Raw genomic sequence first — 25554 nt, 5'->3', positions numbered from 1 at the left:
TTTTACTAGATAAGACCCTTCTTCCTCGGCTGGGTTCGTTTACAACCGCATTTGAGATCGTTTGAAGTCGCAAAATTTCTTTACGCCTGAAGAAAGAAAGACATGAACATCTTGATGACAAGTGTACATTACATTACAGAGGTACACATAATGTACTCACCGTACATTATATGTGAATCTTTGTTTTGGAAGTGGACTTCTCCTTTAACATCAGTACAGTGTAAATGGTGTTCTTAGGCATAATGCAAAGCAAAGCTCAATTAAACATGGTAAACTCATTGTATCGCACAGCCTCAAATGGGTTGTTGTTTTTGTTAAATGGTGGTGACAGCAATACCCTAAAAAGTCACAGATGTTTAATATACTTTAATATTAATCACTGGAAATAGCCATTATTCTCTCAAGTACTATTTTTCATTAGGCTAAACAAAGGCTGTTTATGGTTGCAAAGCAATGTAGCAACTTACAATAATCTTTATAGTGATTTTACAAGCTTTAAAGCTGCTTTATCCAAAGAGAATTCAGAATTGGAATTTCAGCACTGGAATCAGCTTTATAATTTTACACAGACAAGGCACAGGCCTGCATCTACCAATGCATACATATGTGGGACTGTTTCACAAACACTGCACGAGATCTGGATCTTTTAAATTTTGTCTGAATATTTATTCAAAGAAAAAGACTGATGAAAGCACTAGCTTGCTTTGTACAACCATCACTGCAGCTCTATCTTCATGTATTTTTAGCGCATGCGTTTTCACAAAATACTAATTGTTATTAAACTAATAGCTTTATGTTGAACAACAACCATGTCAGTTGGTGAAAACAAGAAAACATAATTAGAATTCAGACTTAATTAATCTACGCTGGCCCCTTTAAGTGAATTAGCCAATTATTTATGCATGTGTGCCCCTTTGATGCTAACTGATTAAGAGGGAAAAACAGAACCTTGAAAAATTACAAAACTTTCTTTGTCGTTTAAAAAATGCCACTAAAAAAACTAAGGGTAAAAATTAAAACATATTTGGTAAGAAATAATTTATTCAGAATACCTAGCTTATCCCAGAACAGCTAGCTTTCTTTATATAAACAGTATGTAAACAGTACAATTCAAACAGTACATTGTTGTGACATGAATTTGTGCATTCGTCCAGTTGCCTGTCCAGTTTCTGAGTGGCGTCCAGTCTTTTTTATGAAAAAAAAAAAAAAAAAAAAAAAAAAAAAAAAATGCTTATCAAGACATTAGTTTTAAAAATTGATGTTTAAAACATAGCATTTATAATTATATCTGGTTCACTTGTCACATGGAAGGTCAAGCTGAGCAAACTGCATTGAGGGATACAGTTTCTCTGGACAGTGTACATCTAGGTATTACATGCAGGAAATTTGCATGCTGTATACAGTACATGCTATATACTGTCGAAAGAGTAAGAGTGGTATGCTAGTTTGCACCTTTACTTTAGATTAAAGCTATACAATAAAGCTGAACAAGGCAAGGTATAATAAATATGTCAATATGTAGTGTTTTGTGTGTAAAACCAAGTGGCAGTCTAGCCCAGCTGAATGAGGGGCCAGGTCAGGATCATGGGAACTCTTTGGGATTTTAAATAGGTTTTTTGTTCAGCTACTTGAGAATTCCTCGGCTTTCTGTTATGCCGTTTCCTTCACTCAATTCCCAGCTGACCTCTCACAGGCCACTGCAGCAAATGTTAAATGTGAATGGTAAGTCTGCCTTTGACTTAATAGAAAACTGTAAGCTAAAGGCTCTGACCCCGTATTGAAAGCATACTCACATCTATTGCTGCAGAGGGTAGGTTTTACTGCTCCTTGTGTGGTGACCTTTGACCTTTACCTGCACATACAGAATTACAGGATATTAGTGTCATTACTACCTGTGTTTATAAAGTATGTACAAGCATGTCTGTTTTAAATTGTATCATTTCAGTCATTACACACCGAAAACTACTAGACTGATGCATGAACAGTGAGAAAGAGTTTCATACAGTTAAAGGAACCATCACAAACGATAGTTGGCAAAGCTAAATTTTTAGCAGCTATTACTTCAGTGTCATGTAATGCTTTAGAAACTATTTGCTTATTATCAAATATTATTTGTGTTCAATTATTATTAAGGTTTTATTAAGTACTGCTTTAATGTTTGTTTTGTCATTTTATATAGGCTACTTATATAATTTAATTTTATATTATCAATTTTCTATAATCCTTCTCTTCAAAATACCTGGGTTTTTCTCAAAATGACCACTATATGGAGTCAAGATATATTTTTGTTGTTGCTATGTACTACGTTGCCAAGAGTGATGAAGAATTAGGCTATTCACTGTGAAGCTTACACTGCATGTACTTGAGAGAAAACGATTTTACCATAAGTGATCTAATATTCAGCAGTAAGAAAAAAGTGTTTTGCAGTTTGTACAGTTACATATAATATGACAACAAGGCCAGTTTTTAGGGTTTACATCTTATTTAAGACAAATATGGGGTAAAACACCCCCAGCTGTCGGTGCTGATAGCCTTGTGGTTAGAGCACTGACATATAACGGCACCTCTGGCGACCCGAGTTCGAGTCCCAAGTCGTGGTCCTTTGCCAATCCTGTTCCCAACTCTCCACCCCACCAAGGGTGTAACCACCATAGACACCTAGGGGGGGATTGAAGTCCTGAACCACAAATTAAGGAGTACCTTCTAAATTCTGAAAAAAAAAAAAAAAAAGCCTTCCCATTACGAGTTGATATTTGACTCCTTAAAAGTGATTTACAGGGGCATTTTTTTAACCTTTGTAATGGCATTTTTCTAATTTTAATACAAGTATGTGAGCTTTTATGTCAAATTCAAATATTTATAAGCTTTTTAAAATTTCTAGTTAAAACAACAGAATAAGAACAAGTAAGAATAAGTTACCAATCATATGAAATCAGTATTAACGTTAATTTGTAGGCTACTATGTGGCACAGAAGAAGACAAACGTGGATTGCTGGTGTATTTTCAGACGTTTAATGAGGCTCAGAGGTGAAATGGGTGCATTTAAATTCATAAATTTATGTTGAGATTAATGTTTTAGATATAACAATTTTAATATAGAAATATTCAATAATTTAAATGACTAAATGATACTTTAAAAATAAAAAAAACTAAAACTGCCAGTAAGTGGTGGCAGGTCACTGATTTTAGCACTGAGTCATTCATTCATTTGATTTATTCGAACGGCTGATTCATTCAGGAATTAGGCAAGTGACTGTGTTATAGTCAGACACAATCACTTAATTTTTCTTGTTTATTGAATTGTATTAAACCAATATCACATTACAAACTCCCTACAAACTCCCTTAATAATCAATAAAAGCATCCACTCTCCATAGTTCATCGCAATCTCACAAAGTTCTATTATAAATGTGCAAAAGCATGTTTTAAGTATAAACATTTGATGCTCCCCTGAATGCAAACACAAATATCCTGTGGGTCAGCCATTTGGGGTAAAATGCCCCCAAAGGGCATCACTTCCCACTGATCATTATACTGTAGTTACTATGTTGTGAACATCACATCCTTTGTTTTTCTATCAAATGCAATCTATCTAGGTGTTATTTGAACTTTATATTTAAAAATTACCTCAAGTTAGCATCAGATAGCTAATTAGCTAGACAGCAGTGGTGGACAAAGTACACAAATCAAGAACTTGAGTAAAAATACAGATACGTATAATAAAATATTACTCCAGTAAAGTACTCCTTTTTCAATTTTACTCAAGTGAAAGTACAAAAATACTATTTTTTTTTAAGTACTTAAGTAAAATAAACTGACAGATAGATTTGTTTAGCAATTTTATATAGGCTACTTAAGTTAATTTTATATTAACATATATATATATATATTTTTTTTTTTTTTTTTTTTTTTTTTTTTTTTTTTTTTTATAATCCTACTGCTCAAAATACCTGGGATTTCCCAAAATAACTACTATATGGAGACAAGATATATTTTTATATATAGCTTACACTGCTAAGTGTTTTAAAGCTTGTTTTGCAGAATGTCACAGTTATATATGATATGAGAATAAGGCCTAAAGTTAAGAAGAACATTTTAAGGAAAATATAATTATATTTTCATAATGATTGTTTTTTTTTTTTTCTTTTCAAACCTTGGGCCCGTTCTTTGTACGTCGCTTATTACATCCGAGATCAAATGACACATCCAAGATGACATAATCGCGCTAATCATGACCTGGCTAATTCAGTTCTTCGAACGCACCTGTTGTTGATGATTAGTATGGCTGGATTGAGTTATCTGTTGGTTTAAAAGGGGCTATGTATCGATACTCAAAACCATGATCAGCAATGCAGTGATTGGCTGGCGGCAAGACAGCAACGTAATGACATCATATGAATAAAAAACACACCTGACGAAAAACATTTCTGGACTTTTATAAGGAAACAGCCAAGCGAACAAAACTACATCATGTTATAATAGATCAATGAAATGTGCACTGTTTTTATGTTATTTTTTTTTATTTTTTTTTACATTATTCCCATTTATTTATATTCACGATTTCTAATATTTGTACAGACTTTACTTCTTTTTTTTTATTATTTCAATGTAATATTTAGCAATTCATTTAATTTTATATTTGAAACAAATTTGCTATGTGACAGCATTAATTAAAATTTCTTAAGGGTCAAGATCTTACGTTATCTGTATCTCATGTGCTCCATAAAGCCACTCCCATAATAGCTGTCATCACTCAAATTAATGCACGCCTCTACATTATCTGTATAACGTGTGTAAGATTCCAATACATTTATAAAGTAATTATTTTTTATTATTTTTTTAATGAGTAAACCTGGCTGTCTATTATAGATTACACAACATTATTATATTATTTTCAAATACATTTTTTTAAATTATTATTATTTTAAATTATTGTCCCTGGGTCAATAGTACTCTTGTAATAAAGTAGTAGTGGTTGGGACAGATTTTAAGTATCAATTCTGCTTAAATGCAATTTGCTTAGATGCAATCTAATCCTGTTTACATGAAATAAGCCTGCTCTTGAGCAGGTTCAAGCTTAAGGACCTGTTGCTATGACAGCAAGTCCCGGATGAGCTTCGAAGAACCGAACGATCCAAGATCACGCGAAATCGTCAACAATCAAATCCAGCTAACTTAGTTAGCGAGGTACGAAGAACGGACCCCTGGTCTCTGGTGTAAAAACACCCCTGGCCAAATACCCCCAGAGGGGATCGCTTCCCACTTTGATAATTACTGTAATTACCATGTTCTGAACATCACATTCTTTCTTTTTCCCTCAAATCTAATCTATCTAGGTGGCTGAATAAAAATAGTATATTTAAGTCTATATATCTTAGACTTTATATCTAAAATTTACCTCAACTTAGCACCAGCAAGCTAGTTAGCTATACAGTTAGCCTCAGCTAAGAACATTTACTTATTTTCAGTATGGTTATGAATAAACATTCATATCTGTCTACTTGGCTAGTTGATCAAAACAATATAAAAACAGACGTCACATAAGATTAAATGCGTAGCATTTTATTAAAACTGCTAACTTTACAGCAACGGGGAGTATTTACGTTCATGAGTTATTTTATTCAATCTGTTATTTTAATGTTTTGAGCTAAAACATAGAGACACTGATGTTGATGTGTCTGCATTCAGGCATTTCAGTGGTCTTAAATAGATCGCCCTTTACAGCAGATTTAGTTCACAAACAACTGACAGTTTTGAAATATGATTTTCACTTACAATAATTAATCCTAAAACTCGACATTAGTAACTTACTTTCTGCAGCATCAGTCAGGCTCAGAGCAGGCGCGCTCATACTTCCCGGTGTTGTGCCGATTTTCGACCCCTGCCAAATTATTACCCCCTCTCGTTGAAATCGGATTGCTAATAACCCCTCCCCCGCACCTAACCCTAAACCTACCAATTCAGTTCACTGAATTCAGTTCACTGGAGACTCGTTCTAAACGGAGCATTTGAATCAGTGAGTTGTCGACTCGAAAACAGCTGCAATCAAATCGTTCAAATTTGTGAATGACTCCTATGGTGCGATTTGTGAACCGATTTAACAGGTTCATTGAAAAGAATCAGGGCACGAGTCTCGGGGCACGTGATATATTATAAGGAGTAACCATATGTTTTATTATGAAATGTACTGAAGTAAAAAAAAGTACGATCTCGCTTTGGAGCGAGGTAAAAGTTACTTTAAATAAAACTACTCCAGTAAAATACAGCTACTTGAAAAATTTACTTAAGTACAGTAACGATGTCCACTACTGTTTAAAAATAATAAGTAACAAAATGTTTTATGAAATGTAGTGGAGTAAAAACGTAAAATCTTACCCTTTAGAATGTAGGGAAGTAAAAGTAAAAGTTACTTAAAATAAAACTAACGTTACTCCAGTAAAGTACATGTACTTGAACTTGATTATTTTGTACTTGATTATTTTAGTGCATCCTTGCTAAGCAAACGTGTATTATTATTATTATTATATAATGTATCTTAATATTAATTAATTTCTTTCTTTCAGTCTTTTTCCCCAAACTTTTTAATGGTAGTATTTCATGGCAGCAGCAAAAAAATGTCATCCACACTGATAATAGGAAAAAATGTTTTCTGAGCACCAGATCAACATTTCTGAATAATTTCTGAAAGATCATTTGACACCGAAGACTGAAGTAGCCTAATGCTGCTGAAATTCAGCTTCACCATCACTAATATAAATTACATTTAAAAAATATATTAAAATATGAAACAGTCATTTTAAATTGACTGAGTCTCAGAAATGATCCTTCAGGGGAAAATAAATTATATTTATATATATATATATATATATATATATATATATATATATATATTATTAGTAATGTTAGTTTTATTTTAAGTAACTTTTACTTTTACTTCCCTACATTCTAAAGCGTAAGATGTCATATATATATATATATATATATATATATGCGTAGCATATATATGCTTTATATATATATAAAGCATATTACAATTATTTCAAACTTTTAATTGGTAGTGAGAATATATTTCTTACTGACGTCTGTGTCGGTAAAAATGAAATCTGGTCACACTACAATAATGTACGGTTTCAACATACAATGGAGAATATTACAAGTACAGATCTGTAGTACTAATGCACCTGAGCCATCAAGAAAAACATCATGTTTTTATTGTGTTCTATTGTGTTAGTTTGCTGTATTTATTTATTTATTATTATTTAAAACAGAGTTTTTGCAAATGAACTCTTCATATATACATACATACAGTATCTCACAAAAGTAAGTACACCCCTCACATTTCAGCAACGCTGTTAGTATATCTTCTTAAGGAACAATACTATAGAAATGAAACTTGGATATATTTAGAGTAGTCAATGTGCAGCTTGTGTAGCAGTGCATATGTACTGTCCACTAAAATAACTCAAAATACAGCCATTATTGTCAAAATGGCTGGCCACAAAAGCGACTACACCCTAAGTGATAACAACATTATGTCATTTAACTATGCAAAGCCACATGTCCTATTTATCATGTTCATGTTTTTGTCTGCTTGACAAGACCATACAAAGTTGTGTATCATGTATTAGGGCAGTTAAAATTTGGTGCTTTGAGTACAATTCTCTCATACTGACCACTGGATGTTCAACAAGGCACCTCATGGCAAAGAACTCTCTGAAGATTTGAGAATTACAATTGCTGCTCTCCGCAAAGATGGCCTAGGCTATAAGAGGTTTAGTAACAACCTGAAACTGAGTTACAGTACTATGGCCAGGGTCATACAGAGGTTTTCCAAGACGGGTTCCATTCGGAATAGACCTCGCAAGGGTCGATCAACGAAGTTGAGTACTAGTTCTGTGCATCAGGTGCAGAACCTGGCTTCAAAAAACAGATGCATGAGTGTTGATGCAGATGCATTGCTTTAGAGGTTGCAGAAGTAGAAGGTAAGCTTGTCAGTGCTCAGATCATATGCTGCACACTGCAACAAGTCGGTTTGCATTCGCGTCATCCAAGAAAGAAGCCTCTTCTGAAGCTGGCTTACAAGAAAGCCCGCAAACATTTTGCTGAAGACAACACGTCCAAGAGCATGAATTACTGGAACCATGTCCTATGGTTTAATGAGACTAAGATAAATGTGTTTGGTTCAGATGGTGTCCAGCATGTGTGGTGATGCCTTGGTGAGGAGTACCAAGAAAATTGTGTCTCTCCTACAGTCAAGCATGGTGGTGGTAGCATCATGGTCTGGGGCTGCATGAGTGCTGCTGGTACTGGGGAGCTGCAGTTCATTGAGGGAAACATGGATTCCATTATGTACTGTACATTTCTGAAGCAGAACATGATGCCTTCCCTTCAGAAACTAGGCCGAATGGCAATTTTCCAACATGATAATGACCCCAAACACACCACTAAGATGACAATTGCCTTGCTGAGGAAGGTGCAGATGAAGGTGATCTGACCCGAACCCTATTGAGCACCTATGGGGCATTCTCAAGCGGGAGGTGGAGAAGCACCATGTGTCTAACATCCAGCAGCTCCATGATGTCATTATAGAGGATTTGAAGAGGATCCCAGCAACAACCTGTGCAGCTCTGGCGAATTCCATGCGCAGAATGATTAAGGCAGTGCTAGATAACAATGGTTTGACACAAAATATTGACACTTTGGACAAAGTTTTGACAAGTTCACTTGTAGTGTACTCACTTTTGTTGCCAGCTGTTTTGACAATAATGACTGTATGTTGAGTCATTTTAGTGGACAGTAAATATATGCTGCTATACAAGCTGCACATTGACTACTCTAAAATATATCCAAGTTTCATTTCTATAGTATTATCCCTTGAGAAGATATACTAAAATGATTGCTGAAATGTGAGGGGTGTACTCACTTTTGTCAGATACTGTACATATATGACTTGTTGTCGAAGCAGTGATAAGGTACTGCAACCAATATGCATAATCTACTCCACAAATTCAGACCTGTGTTCAGGTGTATTTTCCTGGTGTATTTATGTTGTTTGCTTTCTGCAATGCATCTAGATGAATGACAACAAGAAAAAAATTATTTATTATCAGAGGTAACAAATGATTCCCCTTATTAAGTCCTGTTCATTCATTTCTATCAGATACAGCCTGTTTAGTATTTTTGTCTGCTCTATCCATAGTAATTCACATGGCCTGCACAAGTTTCTGCAGAAATAGCAAAACAAACCCCAGGCAAAATGTGAAAGATTATCCCATACTATGCGGGTTACAGTGAAACACTATACTTTTTCACACTAAACGCTACTCCACCGGGTGCGATTGTAAAACATGTTAAGCTATTGAATCTGCACTTTGTATATATGGGGAGAACTGTGTGTAGTAACAAGTGAGCCGGTGTTTTGGTAATTGTTTCAAATTACATTGTGTGCAATAACAGAGGAAAAGCTATCCGCCATGTCTCCTGCAAAGGCAAATGTAAAGAGTGCAGGATATCCCTCTGCCTCATTCCTCAGACACGCCAGCACACTCAGATAAATAGGCAGAAACAGAGAAAATCTTTTCGTTCACTTGCTCACTCTCGTCAAATCACTTTCTTTGTGCTTCAATTCATTCTGTAAGTCAGCTCGGCGCTCACAGCACCCATAATTCTCTCTGATAAAGCACTGGGTCTCTGCGGTTTCTCCACATGTGCATCTTATTGGATTACTGATGGTTTTCAAACCAATGTTTCTCATTTGCTGATTTGTTTTTTCAGTAACTAATAAGTTAGGAAGGATGAATATTTTATAGGGGCCATAAAATGCATTACAGCAAAAAGTCCAGACAATTGGTAGTAAAAGCTGTTAGTTTCTATATGCCAAATGTTGTTCTGAAAATGACGTGCATGCCAGCAGCTATTCAGCCACACAAAAGGCTGCTGACTCACTTCTGCTCTGCTCCAAAATAGTCTTTGAAGCAATAAAGTCACAGACTGCAACACATCAAATGATCATCAGTGAGTGTATTTAAGCAATCAGGTACGAGAGGCCGCACAGTATTATAAAAAAAAACAAAACAAAAAACAGCTGTTGTTAGAAATGATGCACAGCAGTGTATTTAGCATGTACAGTAGCAGTGTCACTCCCAGTAATGACCTTCCATTATGCTTCATACATAATAAACCCAAAAAAAGAGTGCTGGAGTGATGACACATTTTGTAGGCCAACGTTTCCCGTACAACGACGTAACTCGCTGATTAACCTCCATAGTACGCGAACTAGGGGTGCTTCTCATTTCTTATTTGTGCATCCTCGTTTCCTTTCCTTGCTTTCTTTCCTCGCATCCTAGCTCCACCCCTTCAGGATGCAAGGGAAGGATGCAAGGAAAAGACGCGAGGACGGAGAAATCAAAGGATGAACAATGGAATATTCTTGACCACTCAAGCGTCACTTCAAAGCGTCATCAGCTGCGCTAAAGGGATCTGCCCATATGTTGTTAAAGTTCGTTATTTAAGGCAATCATAATAAATATAAATAAAGCAAGATGCCTTGTTTAAATATATGACATTATTTAAAGTGCAAAAGTAAAATATAAATGTAAATTATTACGACAGATGTGAAGGGAGAGGAGAATTTATACATGCGTCACGTTTAACTTAGTCGATAAAACACTTCCGCAAAAGATACACCTGTGTATCCTCGCTCATGACTCCTCAGGAAGCCTCCTCACTCCTCGATCCTCGCCTCGCAATTAGAGAATTGAGATTGCCTACAACATGGCTGAGCTCGATCGGTTTCCGGGTCATAGGATGAAGGACGGAGGAGCGAGGAGACGAGAAGGGATACTGAGAAGCACCCTTGATAGTCACGACTGTTTCCCGAACAATGTAGGCCAGGGGTGTCACAGTCCAGTCCTGGAGGGCCGCAGACCTGCAGAGCTTAGATGCAACCCTAATTAAACACACCTGATCCAACTAATCAATTCCTTCAGGCTTAATTGAAAACTGCATAGTATGTGTGTTGGAGCAAGGTTGGAACAAAACTCTGCATGGCTGAGGAGTTTGACACCCCTGATGTAGGCCGTTGTTAATGACGTCACACACTGTGGTGGAGTAATAATTTCTGCTATATAACTGATTATAACTGATCATTTCACTTTATTTCATGTTTTTTTTTTTTTTAATTGCAGAAAAGAGGAACATGCAAAACAATAACAAGAAGAACTTTCAAATAATAACAGTATAAATTATAAACAAAAAATGAGGAAAACTGGGGGGAAAAAAGCATAGCACACATTCAATTTTAACAAATAGGGATATTACAAAGTACCAGGAGGATTGAAGATTGTATTTTAAACAGACTTTTTTAATTTTTAACAGTCTTTAGAAATATAAAATTCCAAATCAGAACAAAACAAATTTAACATGGGAGATGAATTAAGATAGTTTTGTTTATGTATGTGAAATTTTGCCAATAAAATAAAAAGGTTGACAATAAATTCTAGATCTTTATTGCTTTTGTTTTCGTAGTACAAGATAGCATCCTTTAAAGTAAAGCAATAATTAATATTCATAAAATTAAATATAAACTCTGCCAAGACCATCCAAAACTTGTTTACAACTTTACAGTCAAAAAAATAAGTGAGTCAGCATCTCTTTCTTACTATTACAAAAACAGCATACATCATCAATATCAGTGAATCTTGATATTAAGGATTTAGAAGGGTAAATGGTATGTAGAATTTTGAAATGTATTTATTTTATTTTATTATTAATGCAGTATTTAAAAGGAATTAACCAAGCTCCGGTTAATATTCTCAATAGCTTTATTTGATTCATAGCGGGTTCCCTCTTACGTCATACTCCGGGGCATTTATGCACATGCTTACTATTCAAAAACGGCGCTTATAGAGGACGTGCAAAAATACATATATTAAAATGCATTTATATATAGATAGAATGGAAGATACAGATTGCATTGCGTGTTGCTTCTTGTGCCCAAGACCATAATATTGAGCCCATATATCTTACTAACAAGGAACGATGCTTCTAACCACAGTTTGAAAGGTGTACTTCCAACCATGTAAGTTTGTGACGCTGTTTGCGAATGTTCGTTTGAACTACGGTTTTGGGGAAACACCGAATGGTTGAACTATACTGGTAAGGACGGAACTTGCGACCATAGTTGGCTAACCATGCTTTTGGGAAACGCACCCCTGGAAATTGGAAAAAAAAAAAAAATTACTTTGTCCTTTAGATTACCAGAGATGGGAAGTAACTAAGTACAAATACTTCGTTACTGTACTTAAGTAGATTTTTTTCTGGTATCAGTACTTTACTTCACTATTTATTTTTCTGACTACTTTTTACTTTTACTCTTTTGTACATAAATATCTACATAAACCAGGCTCGTTACTTTAGTTTCAATCTGCATTTTGTGGATCACCATTCGATAACAAATCTCTAAATCATGAATCGGTTAGTCTGTACTGGCAACGCGATTCGGCTCGCGCACGCTCCGCGTCTCAGCCAAACGGTTTCTAGAGTAATCAATGCGAGAGACTCGAGAATCTAGTGGATCAGAAGGGCAAAACTACTGACCTGGGGTGCGTTTCCGAAAAGCATCTTTAGTCAACTACGGTCGCAAGTTCCGTCGTTACCAACATAGTTTAACGATTCGGTGTTTCCCAAAACCATAGTTCAAACGAACATTCGCAAACAGCGTCACAAACTTACGTGGTTGGAACTACAGCTCTGGACCTGTGGTTAGAAGCATAGTTCCATGTTAGTAAAAGATATGGGCTCAATAAATTATGCTCTTGGACACAGTAAGCAAGCTAACATGCAGTACAATCTATGTCTTTCACTCGATCTAAATATAAATGCATTTTAATCTAAGTATTTGTAAGCTTCCTCAGCAAGCGACGTTTTTGCGTAGTGCGCATGCGCATAAATGCCTACGGGAACCCCGGAGTATGACGTAAGAGGGAACCCGCGATGAATCAAACATCAAATAAAGCGAAGTGACACGGAACAAAAAATGGCAAATTAGTCACCAGGTGCCATGTTTAATATAGCTGCATTTTTGAGATCTCTAAAAAGTTAAATAGCATAAATGATTACTCGGTGACATCATTAACAATGGCCCTCCATTGCTAAACTAATGTGGTTCAAACGACGGAGATGCGACCTTGTTCGGGAAACAGTCGTGACTAGCTAGTTCGTTTCCACAACAGTGCATCGTACTATAGAGGTTAATCAGCGAGTTACATCGTTGTACGGGAAACGCACCCCAGGTGTGCGTTTCCCAAAAGCATCATTAGCCAACTATGGTCGCAAGTTCCATCGTTACCAACATAGTTCAACGATTCGGTGTTTCCCCAAACCCATAGTTCAAACGAACATTTGCAAACAGCATCACAAACTTGCGTGGTTGGAACTACAGCTTTCGACCTGTGGTTAGAAGCATAGTTTCCTGTTAGTAATACGTATTGGTTCAATAAATTAGGCTCTTGGGCACAGTTAGCAAGCTAGCATGCAGTGCAATCTATATCTTCCATTCTATCTAAATATAAATGCATTTTAGTCTATGTATTTTTGCACGTCCTCTGTAAACGCAGTTTTTGAATAATGCGCATGCGCATATATGCCTAAGGGAACCCCGTAGTATGATGTAAGAAGGAACCCGCGATGAATCAAACATCAAATAAACCGAAATGACAGGGAACAAAAAAATAGTAAATTAGTCATCAGATGCCATGTTCAATATAGCTGCATGTAAGAGACCTCTAATCAACTAAATAGCATAAGTTATTACTCGGTCACGTCATTAACAACGGCCCTACAACTAATGTGGTTCAAACGACGAGTTAACTCGCTGATTAACCTCCACAGTACCATGCATTGTTGTGGAAACGAACTAGCTAGTCACGACTGTTTCCCGAATAGTGATGGGTCGTTCTTGAACGATTCGTTCATTTTGAACGAATCTTTAATGTGACTCGGGACGAACGAGTCGCCTCGGGGAGTGATTCGTTCAGTCGCGCATGCGCAACATCCTATTAGGTTCTGTACTGGAATTAGTTCACCTGTTTTAGAGTCGTTCGTTCACCTTATGGGGCTGTCACGTGATGAACGAACGATTCAAACCCGAAGACTCAAAAGATGAACTAATCAATTCTCCTTCCGGCTCAGGCTGCATAGGTTAACATTACAGGGCTGTCACGTGATGAACGAACGACTCAAACCCGAAGACTCATAAGATGAACTAATCAATTCTCTTTCCGGCTCAGGCTGCATAGGTTAACATTACAGGGCTGTCACGTGATGAACGAACGACTCAAACCCGAAGACTCATAAGATGAACTAATCAATTCTCTTTCCGGCTCAGGCTGCATAGGTTAACATTACAGGGCTGTCACGTGATGAACGAACGACTCAAACCCGAAGACTCATAAGATGAACTAATCAATTCTCCTTCCGGCTCAGGCTGCATAGGTTAACATTACAGGGCTGTCACGTGATGAACGAACGACTCAAACCCGAAGACTCATAAGATGAACTAATCAATTCTCTTTCCGGCTCAGGCTGCATAGGTTAACATTACAGGGCTGTCACGTGATGAACGAACGACTCAAACCCGAGGACTCGAGAGATGAACTAATCAATTCTCTTTCCGGCTCAGACTGCGTTGGTTAGCTAATTGGGCTGTCACGTGATGAACGAACAACTCAAACCCGAAAACTTGTCAGATAAGAGGCGAGGTGAGCGAATCATAGACTAAAGACCCAGGTAAACAATGAATGAATCTTTTCTGTTTCTTATAGCATTATAGTTTTGTTTTGTTTGTAGTGTGATCAACGTTTGTGTAAGCAGTAGATGTGTTAGGGAGGTAAAACGTAACATTTTAATTATATTTTGCTAAAATGAACGAAATGAACGAAATGACTCGAAAAAAGATTCGTTCATTTTGCTGAACGAGACTCAAAGGACCGAGTCGGTAAAATGATCCGAACTTCCCATCACTATTCCCGAACACGGTTGCATCTCCATCGTTTGAACCACATTAGTTTAACAATGTAGGGCCGTTGGTAATGACGTCACCGAGTATTAACTTATGTCATTTAACTGATTAGAGATCTCTAAAATGCAGCTATATTGAACATGGCACCTGATGACTAATTTACTATTTTTTGTTCCCTGTCATTTCGCTCTGTTTGATTCATCTCGGGTTCCCTCTTACATCATACACCGGGGTTTCCTATAGGCATTTACCGGCTTGCCTATTATTCAGAAACGGCACAGTGGAAGCTTAAAAATACATAATTAAAATTCATTTATATTTAGATCAAGTGAAAGACATAGATTGTACTGCATGTTAGCTTGCTTATTGTGCACAAGAGCATAATTTATTGAGCCCATATGTCTTACTAATGAACTATACTAATAACCACAGGTCCAGAGCTGTAGTTCCAACCACATAAGTTTGTGACGCTGTTTGCGAATGTTCGTTTGAACTATGGTTTCTGGAAACATCGAATCGTTAAACTATGTTGGTAAGGACGGAACTTGCGACCATAGTTGGCTAACCATGCGCACCCCTGTTCAGGACTTCAAGTTCAGGTTAGTTTCGTCTGTAAATAGGGTACTGTAGTTTTGTCTTAGTTTACTTAGTTAAGTGCTAAACTAAACTAAATTAATTACTATCATCACTCAAAATAATGTGTGCTAAAGGACATCATTATTATCTACTGTAAAGTTACAGTAGCAATTTGGCAAGCAAATGTGTGTTGGCAGTGTATGTACAAATCTACCCTATAATGATAAAAATCCATGCAGTGGTTTTTAGTTAATCTGTAAAAATAATATTGAGTGATAATGAATATATTGGTCGTCATTTACTCCCGACATCTGAGCTGCTGAAGATGTAGTGGATTACGTTTGTTTGTGAAGGGAATGCGCCTCCCGATCTACATATATCCGTCTATGTTTGCGCGAATCATCTGTGATCCAGCTTCACTTTTACAGCATGACTGAGTATTTTTTTTTTTATGAGTCTTTGCGATCGCCTTTCCTAAAAATGTGCCGGCTAAACGCGGCTAAACGCGGCTAAATGCGACTAAAGTAAACATGCTCGTCATTTCACAGAGAGAAGAGTGGGGCGGGGCGATCAGAGCTCATTTGCATTTAAAGCAGCCTGGACCAGAATGGGATGATTTTTGCAGAGCTGATTTTGGCAAGGTAAAAAGGGTGTTGTTTTACACTACCATTGAGATTTTTTTAACCAAAGTATATTATAGACTTTTCATTAAGACCCTAAAGAATCATATCAACTTGTTGAAAATGGGCATCCTATGACCCCTTTAAAACCAAAAACCATGGTTACTATAGTTAAACCATGGTAACAAAAAATTAACTATGGTTTTGCTACACTTTCAATAGACTAGCCATGGAATTTGTATAGTAAAATTATGGTTGTAAATGAATCCTGCAAAAAAAAAAAAAACGTTTAATTTTGGTAAAAGAAAAATATGACTCGAATATGATAATGCAATAACATGTTCAAAATTAGATTTTTTTTTTTTTCTGTAAAGATATTGTCATGATGTAATTATTATTGTACTACTTCTGACACTTAGGCAATTTAGAAAATATAGTTTCATTAAATCTACAGTATTTAAGTCATTTTAAGATAAAACAACACATGGTCATAATGTGATACATTAAACTGACCTAAAATAAACTTATGTTATTGTAAACCAAATACAATGAGGTGGTTGTTTTGCAAGAAGGTGGATTCAGTTCTGTTCATAACAGTGGATGGCTGATAGGAAAATGGACAGAGAAAGAAAATTAGTGAAAAAAATAAACACACAAAGCGAGATGCAGAGAGAGATCATGGAAAACGAAGAGACTGAAAAGGAAATTGAAATAAAGATGCAGTTCAAGAGAGAACCTTTAATAATTTTTCAGGGTCCCAGCCTAAGGTTTTAACCCTTTTTTTCATGTGATGGCCATACAACAAATAGGGTTTTCCATGGTTTCAGAATTTGTTGTGGGTGTATGGGATTGTGAGATTTCCCGGCCTGAAATTTTGTCCCAGTCCTGCCCTGTTCTACACAGTGGTTGTTCTTTACTTTAACTTGAGTAAAAAAGTGTAGTTAGTACTTCTACTTTTACCAGAGTATTTTTAAACATGAGTATCTGTACATTCATTACTTATGTATTATATCTGGTGATGATGGAAATGCTCATTTCCAGATTTTAGCCTATATCAAAGCCAATCAAATAAGACATGTTTGAGGCGGGAAAATAATCAACTGAATAATCAATCATTTTCCTTAATTCTGCAGTTATCTTTCTCTACCCTTCATTCAACAATTGTCAGTACAACTGAAATTTTAATAGAACACAAGTTGACTCAAAACTGATGTTGTGTAACAGAACTAGATTATTAAACCAATCCAAATGTATTGTAATAATAATAAATTATGGTGCATTAACCTTTTAACTGACACCTAAGTTTACTTCACCATATTACATTGATCGTGACAAACTATACATCGTTGGAAAGGTCTAAGACTCCTAAATAGATATTTTACCATGTTTTTGTGTTACAAATTATGTAGGAAAAGTAATAGATTAATATATATCAAGAGTGCAACTTAAAAAATCTACATCATAACATGAGTTCTGACCTTCGTTAAAAAAAAAACTTTCTTCGTTTCCTTTTTCCCTATCACGCTTTAGATATCATAAGAAATTACAGTCATGTGAAAAAGTTAGGACACCCTACTGAATTTCATGGTTTTCTGTATCGAGACATAATAAAAAATTATCTGGTCCTTGGCAGGTCTTAAAATTTAGAAAATAAATCCTCAGGTAACAACATCACATGTCATATCACACTGTGTCATTATTTATTTAACAATAATAAAGCCAATATGGAAAGGCCATGTGTGACAATGTTAGGACACCCTAAGAGTCAGTTGCCTGTAGATCCACTTTTAGCAGCAATAACTTGAAGCATTCATTTTCTGTGTGACTTTATCAGTCTCTCACATCGTTCTGGAGGAATTTGGACCACTCTTCTTTTCAGCGTTGTTCCAGTTTATTGAGGTTTGTGTGCATTTGCTAATGCACAGCTCTCACCACAGCATTTGAGCCAGGATGAGCTCTAGACATGGACTGGGCTGTTGCAACACCTTGATTCTTTTCTTTTCATCCATTCTGTTGTAGATTTGCTGCTGTGCTTGGGATCATTGTCCTGTTGCATGGCCCAATTTTGTTGTTCATCTGAGGTTTTATTTTCAAAATAAGACCAGCCAAGCACCTTTTTTTTTTTTTAAATGATGTCCTGATACAGAAAACCATGGAATTCAATAGGGTGTCCTAACTTTTTCACATGACTGTATATATCAGTTCAAAACTTAAAATCTCAAAATTCATCCTTTGAAAGGCATTTTAAAATCAGACATTGCATTACCACGGAAAATGTACATCAAAATCATATTACAAACTGTTTTCATTCATGAATTATAAAAAAAAATAAGTCTGGATAGCGCATTTTTATGTCTGTGTTCAAAAATTGGGAGTGATAGCTAAAAGGTTAAATGTATTATAGTAGTATTTAGACATGCACAGCCATCAACATTCAGTGTGCACAACATTTACAATAAAATTATTTTCCATAATAAGATAAGACTTTAAAAATTATAAAACAGATTGCTAATACTGACAACAACAACAATATAGGCAAATAAACCAGAGAATAAAACAAGAGAAGTGTATAATTTATTCATGGCACACTGTACTCTGGGAGTCAGTATTTAGTATACGCTGAGAATAAGTAAGGAGTACTCACAATAAGGAGAATAAGTAAAGAATATGGTTAGAATAGTTTTTTTTTTTTTTGGGGGGGGGGGGGGTTACATGAGACTTCTTTTTAACTTGATTTAATTTAGTGTGACTTATTTGAATTGAGAGTAAAATAAGTTTGCACATTTTAAAGTCAACAAATTAGTTTTTACAGTGTTCTACCATAATAGATGTAAAAAATAAATAAATAAACAGCTGTATAGAGAAATTGTACTGTCTACAATGATGTACGGTTATACTTAAAATCTTCTTCTTTTTTATATAGGTAATCAACAGAATTTCAATACCAAACAGAGCACCATACAGATAAAAGTAGCATATTTCTAGCATTTTGCTGTAGAAATATAGGATGTTGAGGCATTATGACATTGGTGTCAATAACACACAAACACACACTTCTTACATCACTTACCTTAGTTAGGTATGAAACACTGGGATGTCGTTATGGGATGATAATGTGCTGTTATGGCAGTAAAACAGCACATACATTCAGTTTATATTCCGTTTAAAACCTAAAATAATCTATGAAAACTTTTTTTGATTGCAGTTGTTTAAAAGTAACACAAAGTTGATGAAAAACATTTCGGGTCACACTGACATGCATTACTGATGCCTTTAGAGTTGCTGTCCAAGGCGTCCATCACTATGGTGACAGTGACGTATCCTGGGATTTACTGAACCATGGTTCACTGTGAACAGTGAAGGCTTACCTCATGCATATTAATGCATAACGCTGATGTTGCTTGGTAACTTTGTTGGAGTGTCCAGTCACGTAAGCTAATTAATATTCATGAGCCCACCCTTCACCATAGTAGAGCTGGTTAATTTATAGCAATTCTGTATCGTGTGTTATATTTTCCCTCATGACATACATTTATGATGTGTGTGTACACAATGACCTTTGAGGGAAAATGTTGTGTTTGTCAGTTTGGCTGATGAGTTGAGTGGTACGTGTAGCAGATGGCCTATCCGGTCTATTCTAAATGATCTTTCATTATTGATGGAGATCAGAAAGTGACTTTATGTGCAAAAGAGCCCTTTGTTGCCTCTCTGCATCAATTATTGTAATGAGTTCCCTTCTAAGGTGAGCTTTCATACAGCTTTGTAAACATACATTATGTAGTATGACAATTTACACAAAAGTTCCTCATACATAATTTACAAACGTACTTCACACAAAGCCAACGAAAGGAGCCAAACATCTGCTGTGACGGATGATAGGTGCTACACAACACAGCACACTGCTCTCCTGTACTTGACACACAACATCATGGTAAATGTTTGGCCTAAGAACACACCCATTATGCACACACATGATAACAAGACCAGTCACAAGATGCTTATGCTTTTTTTTAAAGACTTCTCAAAGTTCTGGATGTTTCTGGAACTAAGAAATTATGTGTGTAAATCTAATTGGATGAAACTTCAGTTAGGGCAATTGTGACTACTTGAAATCTTGATATATTTCAGCTATGTTAAAATGTGTTTGCATGTCCTGGAATAAATATCTGGTTATGCCCGATCAGGTGGATTTTGCTATAATGTGTCATAATCTATTATTTCATTAAATAGTCCTGGGGGACAGAGTTCCAATAAATGAAGTACCCCCCCGTATATGGCATAAGTCATTACAGCATTAATAATATCAATATACAAATCAATAACAATAATTAAAGTGCCTTCATATCTTAACTCAAATCATGGATTGATTGATGTTTTCCTCAAAGACATTTTCATTGACATGATTTTATTAAACCACACTTCATCACATCTTCATGCTTTGACTAATTACTTAACATCATGATAAGCACATCAAACTGCCCATGATGTCTTTTTTTACAGATGCTGCCACTGCCACGCTGCTATTGTTTCACTTTACTGATTCATTATTGTAAAGTATGCCATTAGTGTCCATGTGCTTATTAGGCAGGTTGTTAGAGAATCTAAATAAGACATCTTGTGACGTGGCCAGCGTCTCTCCTCCATTACTCCCCTTGATTGTTCACATGATTATATATAGACCTGAATACAGCTTCAGCTTATCCAATTAATTCCATGTGTAGGCATGAAAGAGGTTGATGATGTTATCTTACCTAATTAACCTGAGTAAAGCTCCGACTGGAGGACAGGCCTGATCATCCCTCATCTAAGTGTTCATTACTATCATTAGCGTAAGGGGACTAAACCTTGGGCTGCTAGGGCACCATTAATTTATATTGAGTCCCTTTTTACCTCACTTTGCAGTCATTTGTCAAAACTGAGACCATATATTCCATGTCTAGAGCTAAACCTGGCTGAAGAGTCTACTGTTTATTTAATTGGTCTGTAATGAGAGGAGAACATACAGATCCAGTAAATGTAGAGGCTTGTAACTTGCCGCAACTTGCTTTATCCGCTTCTTCTGTTCTTGTGTTCACTCATGCTTATTCTTCATTACACAAGATATCACCAAATGTTCATGAGTAATGAAATATTAACTTTGCGTGTCTGAGAATTTAAAGATAATTAAAATAAAATAATCTGAAACACATTTGTGTGGTTCTTGAAAATGTAATATTTATATTCATATTGCTTTCAGAAAACCCCTCCAACCATTTTCAGAAAAAGTTTGGATTTACTGACAAGTAAAAAGTAATAACATATTTCCCATATACCTGTCAGAGTGTACAGTGTACATCTAATAGTTGACAAATAGGCAGTAAAAAATGCTTTTCTTTTTTAATTTATAAGAGTTGTAATTTATCGAACCATATATATATGAAAGCATATTCAAGTCATTGTCTGCAATGGACATGAATTGCAATTTAAATGTAAAATAAATTCAATTAGTAGATCCAGCCGCAAAACAGACACATCACTGACAATTAAACTGAGTTACTAAGCTTTATTTTGGCTGTTTTGTGTGAACTGTGTAATTGTAAAGTAAGCAGTTTTTTTTCCCCCTGACATTAGACAGGCCTTTCTGTCAAAGCGGCTCAACAAGCTGTTGGAGAGAAATGACTTTCCTCTGTTTTGTCAGCTTTTCAGTTTGTTAGGAGGCTTCAGCTTATTAATGCTGTGAAATGCAGGCAGATCAATAGCATTCATAGGGCAATGTGTCATTTGTTAATCGGGTATTGATGAGAATATCGACAGGAGGCTAATTAATCGTAGACCTCGAGTAGCCTTTCATGTGGTTCCTTAATTATGTTCTTCATCTTAGTCTCTACTCACACCGGATGAAGTTAGTAAGCAAAGTTCACTGTCCGCTGCTCTCAGTGCTCGCAACACCTCACGTACTGCTGTTAGGAACGAAACGCTTTCACTGATGTGAATTTCCTGAGGTGGTACATTTACAGCTTCATTAATTGCCACACTTTCTAAGTTTGTGGTTTTTGCTGTGAGACAGAGTATAATCTATCTAGCTGATAGTGGGCGTATTTAACTTTATTGTGCATCATTTATGATCCAGTTTAATGAGAACTACTCAATGATTTTGCTGTTTTTTATGTTGGTGAAAAGAGCTTTTGGTTTAATTAAGTGTGTTTGTGTGAGTGTGTTTTATATATATAATTACGAGGTTAACTAAGAGTTTAACTGAGTGTCAGGTTGAGGAAGGTTGTCACATTATAATATAATTATTAATTACTTACAATTTATTTATTTATTTTTTCTTTTTGGTCAAAACAATGGTTTTATGTATAATGATTGTTTTACTGCTAGAATGAATACGCTCTAAAAAAGTGTTGGGTAAATATTGGACAGAACACTTGCTGGGTTATTTTGACCCAGCTGGTTGGGTTAAAAGGTTTTACCAAACATGATGTTTTTTTTTTTTTTTTTTAAGTCAACTATTGTTTAAAAATTATTATATTGCTAGTTTAAAATGGACTGGAACTTAAAAAAACACACAGATTTACTAGAGGCAACATCAATAATCAAAAGGTGAACATTTATTATTAAGCAAGAATACATGGACAAAATACAAGACAAAATGAATTTATTTGGGTGAATACAGTAAAGTTTACAATATTACATTTAAACTCGTTTAACAATCCTTTTAGACATAAAAAAAATGTAACATTTAAAAGGAGAATTTTAATTTTAGTGTATTCAACCATTCTCTGCTTTTTACAGAAATAGTGCTAATTATCATGCCGGTGTGTTGCCGAAATCTGAGCCGGTGAAGGGCTGCTGTTTGCCAGGTTAACTGCGAACTTCAAACCGCGGCCTCGTGTTTCACTCGTAGCTGAAAGATGCCATGACTGACTCCAAAACCTGCCCATAAACAAACAGTACTGACATATTTTCAGATTAAACTCAGTAAAATAACAAATGAAATCTGTTTATTTTATGCAAGGCAAAGTGCGTTTCCATTCTGTGAAACAACTGCTGCTGATGCAGCTGACTGATATCTCGTCCTTATGTTGTGTTGCATAAAATAATACAATTTACAGCACAGTAAAGATTAATAAATAAAATAAAATGTTTACAAACCTTTATTTCACTAAAGAAGTGCAAATCGGCGGCGCTGAGAACCGGTCTCTCCTGTAGTGGACTCAAAAATCCCATGCTCCACCTGACTTTAACTCAGCAGCTGGGTTGTTTCGTCAGATACAGGCTTAAAAAAAAATAACCAGTGATAAAAATGACCCCACAACTTAGTTACAGAAAAAATACTCAGCACCTGGGTAAAAATATTAAAAATAACCCAATAAAATGACTCAAGGGGCTGAACCCAGCATTTGGGGTAAAAAATAACCCAGCATTTTTTAGAGTGTATTAACCATATAGTTGCAGGCTGTTTAATGGTGGACATGTGTGTGTGTGTGTGTGTGTGTGTGTGTGTGTACGTGCTTATATTTAAACTGACTTTCAGAAGGCTGTCTACACTGAGGAATGTTCACTATAGACTAAAAAGACCAACAGCTAGCCCCATTCACTCCTATATACATGTGTGTATTTTCTTCTGATGCAGTTTATTGGATTTTGTCAGTTCTTAATTGACTGAGTTAACAAATGAAAAAACGTGAGATAGTGCATGTGCTGCAGTTAGCCAAATCCAAATGCTGACTGCGATTGCAATAGGTTCAAGACTGTATCTGCTAAACAATTAAAACAGAGCTGCATGACGTCCGTGTGCATCTTCCTCATTATTAAATCTCAGATTGCACCAGTGAAAGTGCAGTCTTCAGTCTGTCTGCATGTCTCTCACAGTATTAGGCCACAGAAGCGTTCCGCGTCCCACCCTGCTCTCGGGCTAAATAAGCGTGCGCGCACACAGGCCGTTTGAAGTGAAAGTGTAGGGATCGATAGGCCGATGCATTAGCTCCCCATGCTGCTAGCACCAGGCTCCTGAAGGTCAGAGCCGCCAAGGGCAACACCAGGGGGCCGCACCGATGTTTTTCCCCAAACTGCAGCACAGCAACAAACAAAAGCCCCTCAACTTTCGCCTGGTGGTTTGATTATTGTTTATAGATACAGTGAGGAAGGAAAGCATGGCCTGGAGGCAGCATAATTATTTACAGCTGAAAACTCATATCATTATCAGCATGCCTCTAATTGCCAGAAGTAATATCAATGTTAGTTGATTAAATGAGAGCTTTTCGCGCTCTCTTACTCTGTAAGATGCACAGAAATTGCTTTTTTTTAAATTCGACATATGGAGTGGCATTTCATCAGACTGCAGCTGTTCAATTAGCCATTTTTTTTCTTTTTTGTTTCAACTATAAACTGTGTTTAATTGATTTTTTTTTTCTTCTTTTACTTCAGTGCCTTTGGCCCGTGCATTCAAGGTCACTCAAACAAAACAATGCGGCAAAATAAAACCTCTCCTCTCTGCAATATTCCACCATTAAACATCGGTGCAAATGAATGCAAAGATAATCAAACTGTGTTTCCGAGTCTGGCAAGACGTGTCTGGTGTGTGTGCGCGTGCAGTGGCGCTGTAGGAGGTATTGCCTAATGCTGAATTTCAGTGATTGATTAAGTAAATGTTTGTTTGGCCTGCACCAGCCCCTTCCACCATCAAAATGTCACAATATTTTGTCATATATTTAAGCTTGTAATAAAGATGAAGCTATAAATAACGCAGCTCATATCAGGGAAAAAATACATAAACCTGAAGGCTAATTTATTATTCATGTCTAGATTACTCAAACGTGAAAGCCGCAGCACTACAGTATGTTGAAATATATCAAATCTCGTATTTGTATGCATTTCAACTATGTCAGTTCAACTTCTGATGTAAGCAGGACATCATAGGGAATAAATGCACTGGTCCTGACACAAAACAGCGGGTTTGCAAGCCTCAGATATCATTTGAGGAGTGTTTTTAGAATCTGATGGCACAGAATTCATTTCTAATCACATAGTAAGAAACATCATTCATATTTTAGAAATATTAAATATTTAAATATATTAAATATTTTAGAATATGAAATATTGTATGTTTTTATGCCTTGGTGTTATTATTACTGTATTTTTAACTTGAAAACAATTAAAACAATTAAAAAATAAATAAATAAACTAACAACAGTGAAATTATGCTATTGTACCTTTTATTTCCACAAATTCACTTTATTTTTAGTTTTTGATATATGTATAAGCTAAAACTAAATGGCATGATAACAGTTAAAATAAATAGAGCAATAAGAATAAAAAGAGAAATAAAGGCTAAATTTTAAAAATAATCAAAAAATT

At 35.8% G+C, this 25554-nt stretch overlaps 1 protein-coding gene across 2 annotated transcripts in view; it reads right to left on the bottom strand.

Moving 5' to 3' along the window:
• The window catches only part of ofcc1 (orofacial cleft 1 candidate 1), a 133389-nt gene extending 113919 nt beyond the window's left edge, over positions 1-19470 (bottom strand). Inside the window, exons 1-2 of one of the 2 annotated variants that reach the window (XM_051098813.1) lie at positions 19286-19470; positions 1794-1852 (exon numbers count right to left, since the gene is read on the bottom strand). The gene's annotated coding sequence lies outside the window, so the exon portion shown is untranslated. Of the gene's footprint in view, positions 1-1793; positions 1853-5811; positions 5860-19285 lie in introns of those variants that run through there. The other variant, XM_051098814.1, reaches the window with a different exon arrangement.
• Positions 19471-25554: the final 6084 nt, after the last annotated feature.

Source organism: Labeo rohita, chromosome 24 (genome assembly GCF_022985175.1).
Source record: "Labeo rohita strain BAU-BD-2019 chromosome 24, IGBB_LRoh.1.0, whole genome shotgun sequence".
Lineage (NCBI taxonomy): Eukaryota > Metazoa > Chordata > Actinopteri > Cypriniformes > Cyprinidae > Labeo > Labeo rohita.
This window is presented reverse-complemented; position numbering and strand designations above follow the sequence as displayed.